Raw genomic sequence first — 6,000 nt, 5'->3', positions numbered from 1 at the left:
ATGTTCAATGCTAGGAAGTGTGTTATAAGTTAGACATTCTTATATACTGTTGGTAAGTATTAGAATTGAACTATTTGGGGAAAAAATTGTCACTATATTTAAAATTCCATAAAATTTTCACCCATTTGGTTGGCCCAAATATGTGACTAGATTTTAAAAATATATTTATATGGACTAGAATAGACTTATTGGTATTTACTATAGACTAACTGGTATTCTAGCAACAGAAGAAATTATATCATTGATGTGGTGACAGTGGCCACTGGAAGTGCTGAAGTCAGGGAAAGGGACAAAGAGGTATAATATGGGGGCAATTTCAGGACTTGGAATTGTCCTAAGTGACATTACAATGACAGATACGGGTCATAATATATGTGGCCATAATCTACAGAATTGAGTGGGAGAGAGTGTAAACTACAATGTAAACTACAATCCATGCTGTGTGGCAATGTTCCAAAATGTATTCATCAACTGCAATGAATGTACCACACTAATGAAAGACATTGTTAATGTGGGGAAGGGTGAGAGGTATGGGGAGTGGGGTATATGGGAATCCCTTATATTTTTTTATAAATGACATTTTATGTAATCTAAGTATTTTTAAAAAATAAATTAAAAATATAGTAAAAATAAATAAATAAATGGGAAAAAATTGAAAAATATATATTTAAGTGAGAATGGTGTTTTATACATAATTTATCATGGAAGAAAACTAAATGTCTAGTGATAGGATAATGGTAAAGTGCATCATTTGTCAGTCACATTACAGAATATTATGTAGCCAAAAACTGATATTTATAAAGACTTATTTTATGGGGAAATGCTTACAATCAGTTATTTTTTAAAATATAGTATAATTGTATATAGAGAGTTTGATTTCAACTTTTTAATAAATGTACATGTGTATAAACCAAAAACTAAAAGGACATTTGTGAAATGTTTTCTCTAGTTGATAAATTTACTTTTAATTTTCAAAAACATTTTTCTGTATTTCCTAATGATTCACAATGAGGATACAATACCCTGATAAATACTAGGAGAAGCTGTTTTTAAAATTAATCATTGAATAATATCAGACTTTATTCTCATCCTTCCCCACTTATTTCATGTCTGGTAATTTTGCCCTCTTCTTGCCATGTTATGATGTCCCACTTACTTCTGTTTTCCAAGAACCTATCTTTTGACTCTCTGAACATCTCTCTCTTTTTCTCGCTTGCTTGCTGTCTGTCACTCTCTCTTTTTATTAGGGAAGTTGTAGATTTACAAAAAAATCATGCAGAAAATACAGAGTTCCCTCTTAACGCTCTCAATGATCAAAATGTGCCAGATTAGTATGTAATTGCTGAGTCCTCTCAATCAGTTGGAAATGTCCTTATAAGAAAGGGCTTGGTTTTGGTTGGTATTGATGTCTACTAACAGAATAGGCATAAATGACAAACTAGGGGGGAAATATTTTTCAGCATCTCTCCAATCACACCAATATAGAATAAATAACAAACTACTTCACCTAATGCAAGGAAAGCAGAACAAGCAGCTGTCACCATTCCAACTCACTGGAGGCAACTAAGGAAGAAAAGTTTCAGGACCATTGAGAAACAGTAAAATGCCATGTTGGATAATATGCCTAGTGAGCCTTTAAATTGCTTCTTTAATTTAATACTGTAGTATTTTGCTTAGAGAAATCTCTCTGGGAAACAGTAGTAACAGCTTCAAAGTAGAAATTCACAGCATGAAACTAAAGCCAGTTTCCTTGCTTTCTTTCCAAAGAGTATATTCAAAATATAAAAAAAGGGAAAACAGATAAAAAATATGGCAATGTAGGTGGTCTTGGTAATTCTCAGCAATTGCATTGAATAAGGTGTCAAGTACTAAGGAGATACTAAACATTACCATTCATTGAATCAATTATAGATTTAATCCTCAAATTAAATCTTCTTTATTTAATTTTGAAAACATGTAAGTGGTAAATCTGGGAGCAAGGAACTATTTCTATGGCCCCCCAAAACCTCTATTTCTTTGGCAGCCCATATGAAAAATAGGGTGCTAGTATTTTAAAGCTAATTTGCATTTATTGTCAGCATATATTATTTAGATCTATAAATTAAATTGCATGGCAATTCATACTTGTTTACTCCCACATTTAAAATGTATGTGCTGCATGGTGCTTGATCTTCAGGCACACCTTCAGAACTAATTCCAGAGACACATCCCTCTTGCTGAATCAGTCCTTAACTATTGCTTCAGCACGACTTTGTGGCACCATACCAGAAGAAAATGCCATTTCTTTTAGGGACAGTGATTATTTTACCTTGTCCATTGAGGCTTACTATAGCAGAATGAGTGACTTTGACATAGTGATGATTATTCTAAGCAAATCCTAATTACAAACTTGTGTCCTTCCTCTGTAAATACCTCTGCTCTTTCAAATGGAAGGGCCGATATTTGAAATTCCCTCTAAACCATCTGAGTACTATTATTATATTCAAGCTCAGATTGTATGGGAACATCATTTTTTGTTGTTGTTTGGTGTGAAATAAAGAGTTATATCAAAAATTGTAGCTCTAAGTGCAATTCCAGCAAAGCTGGCATCTCAAATAGATGGTCTCTGAAATTCAAATGCAGTCATTCGCAAAGGCTGTGGGATAATCATTAATGCTGCATTACTCTCCCAAGACATTGTTTTGTTTTTGTTTTTCTTTCCTATTCCATAGATGGCTTAGCAATTATGATACTGAATTCAGAGAAATGCTGCAATATTCCAAGTAGATGACTTGAATACATGGGTTCATCATAATACCTAAATTGTTTCCTAGCAAACCAGCCAGGCTTATGCTTCTCTATAGGTCCAACCTCCTCCAAGATTAATTTTCTACAATCCTTAAACTATACTAACCACCCCTGTACCTTGAATTTCTCAGAACTTGATCATTCTTGAGGTAAATAAGAAAGCAGAATTTCATTTATTTTTTCCAAGATAAAAAAGCCATTTAAAAGTTATAGGAAGTTTCTCTTGTGTAGGAGTTGTCTTAGGTTTTCAAAGTTTCACAAGAACATTCTCCCCAACTATACAAAAATAAAGCAAGTAAATCACCAGAGGAAAGAGTGTAAATGTGGTGTGCTTTGTCTTAGCAAATACCTTTGATTGCTTAGTGGCTGGTATTGTGTAATGGTGTGGAAAAAAAATATATATATATATATATATTTTAGGATGTACCAGGGATTGAACCTGGGACCTTGCACATGGCAAGCAGGTACTCAACCACTGAGCTACAACTGCCCTCCAATGAGAGGTAGCTTTTTCACTTGTTTGTTTGGTTTTTAGGAGGTACCAGGGATTGAATGTGGGACCTCATACATGGAAAGCAGGTGCTTAACCACTTGAGCTACATCCACTTCTGTGATGGTATATTTTTAATATAGTGCCTCACCGATGACCCCTCTTTGTATCCAGGAATTTACTTAGGGATGAAGGAGAAATCTGGAAAGATCAGAAGTGAGGTTTATACTCCTTGCCTTAGAAGTTTGAAACCTTTGGAACAGGTGAAATGAACTGAAGGTTGTTCCCCACAAGTGAGATCAGTGTTCTCCAAGGTGAAACTCTGTTTTGAGATGGGGATTCAACCCATGACCCAGAATCACCATTGAGGAGCCCTAGTTCTGTGCACTGTGTGGCTGATGAACAGCATTGGTGTGCCTTAGGATAAGAGGTTGTGTGTGTGAATAGAAGACCTGTTCTATAAGGAATGGGCCTTGCTCTGGAGTGAGAGAAGCATTTCCTATTGGAGCTCTTGTCATCTGAATTTGAAAATAAACATAATTTGTTTTCTACTCAAGTGACGATGCAGCACACCAGTAACATTTATAATATATTTTCTCACATTTTTGTAGATGATTCCTGTATAACAGTTTTATTTCTTCAAACAGATTATCTCCCTGAAACCAAGATCTTCTGCGTTTTGGTAGGGAGCATACTTAATTGTGATAATTTGTCTATAATAAATACCTGATATGTGTTTGTTCATTGAACAGTATTTTACCTTTATAAAGTGTTATGGTTCATGATGTATTTCCATGAAAAAATTATCTAACAACCAGATAACTGTCACACAAAGAGGCAGTTGTACCTTATGATATTGTTTCCCTGAAACTCAGGGAAATAAAGGATTTATTCAAAGTCACATAGCTAATAATTGGGGAACCAAAGCTCAACTGATAGCTTAAAGAATATAAGTGAGCATCATTATTCCAACTTATAACAGAAATGACTATCTGATAGCCATCAAGTCAAATTTTGACCCAGATGATATATATTTTTGTCTTTATTTTGTCCCCATATACCTCCCACCCCCCTCACCGCACTCCTCCCCCCATAACAACAACTTCCTCCATCATCATGAGACATTCATTGCACTTGGTGAATACTTCTCTGAGCACTGCTGCACCTCATGGTCAGTGGTCCACATCATAGCCCACACTCTCCCACAGTCCACCCAGTGTGCCATGGGAGGACATACAATGTCTGGTAACTGTCCCTGCAGCACCACCCAGGACAACTCCAACCCCCGAAAATGCCACAGAGATGATATATTTTTTGACCTTCCATTAGATCAGATGCTCTCTCTCGAGTTGACCACATAGCCCACCACTCTCGGTTGAGCTATACCTGGAAACCCTTGATGTCTCAGGTTACCTGCTTAGCCCCTGAAGACCTGATATCCTAAACTTCACGACAAGTTATGCAACATACAGAGTTTAGTCTTCTTACTTTTCTGCCAGCATAGGGACTTCCTTAAAAGAGAAGTTATCAGGGGTGAGAAGGAAGCAAACTAAGCAGAGAGAGAAACTAAAAGGTTAAAAAGATACCAGAAAAGACATTTGTGATATGAGATTCTTATTTAAAAAATCACTCTCTGGGCCCTGGGACTTTGGTCCCGTAATAATCTTTCTTTTTTATAGATGCAAAGCGATTACAAACTGTAGGTTTTGTTTTTAAGCAGATAAGTATCTTAGTGTCCCTTTCAAGATACAAAAAAAGGGATGGAATTACTTAAGTCTATGCTTCCACTCTTATGATCTCTTTCTTTTTTTAAACTTAGTTTATACTTGTTTATTATATTTTATTAGTAATTAAAAAATAAGTTGCTCTTCTGTGATATAAATTAAGGGAGTTATGACTGAATATTACTACACATCTGCAAAATCTGCCCGGATGTAGGTAATGGAAGAAGTAAGGATGCATTCACACTTTGGAAAGAGTTCTATCGGCCCCACAGGCCACACCCTGGTGCCAACACCAGCCACAAAGTCCAAGCCCACCTCTGTGTTTACACCCAATTGCTGTGAGGGCACCATGAGCCAAGGGCCCACAATTAACTGGACAAGTGAAAAGTTCCAATTTAGGACAAAGCTGGAAGCAGTACTAGTGATAAGTTCAAACTGCTTAGCATCATGTTTAACAGAGAATTAAAGGACAGGGTTTCCCTTTTGGCACAGGCCTACATCTCTAATTTTTCTGAGATTTCTACCACTTTATGCTCTTAAAAGAATCAAAGAAAGCTCTGGGGCTCAGAGAAGGTAATCACCCTTAATTTTGACAGATATTAAAAGAGAATTGATATTCTGATTCATACTGAGGATCTACTAATCACTGAATTGCCTTAAATTACATCAGTTTTATTAAAAGTCTGTTCCTCTGTCCCTTTCCATCTTCACTGATTCCTAAGGCATTATTCAAGACTAGATAAGAAGGCTCTATAAGTGCCTTAAAGAGCCCTTTGGAAAAAAGGTTTTTCACATGGAAAACAGATTTTTAAGATTTAAGAATTTTTCTTCTTCTGATCTTTTCACAGTAGTTTGCTACAGCAGTTAGAGCTATGAGGCTATGTTGGGCTCAGAAAGAAAGAGCTTTGAGATCTATTTATCATCTTTTTCAGAGGTTTCAAAGAAAGAATGAAAATGGAGAGGCTGTGTATCTGCCATGATCACTCTGGTAGTCTTTAT

The sequence above is a fragment of the Dasypus novemcinctus genome, chromosome 11, assembly GCF_030445035.2.
Source record: "Dasypus novemcinctus isolate mDasNov1 chromosome 11, mDasNov1.1.hap2, whole genome shotgun sequence".
NCBI lineage: Eukaryota > Metazoa > Chordata > Mammalia > Cingulata > Dasypodidae > Dasypus > Dasypus novemcinctus.
Note: the sequence above shows the minus strand (reverse complement) of the source record.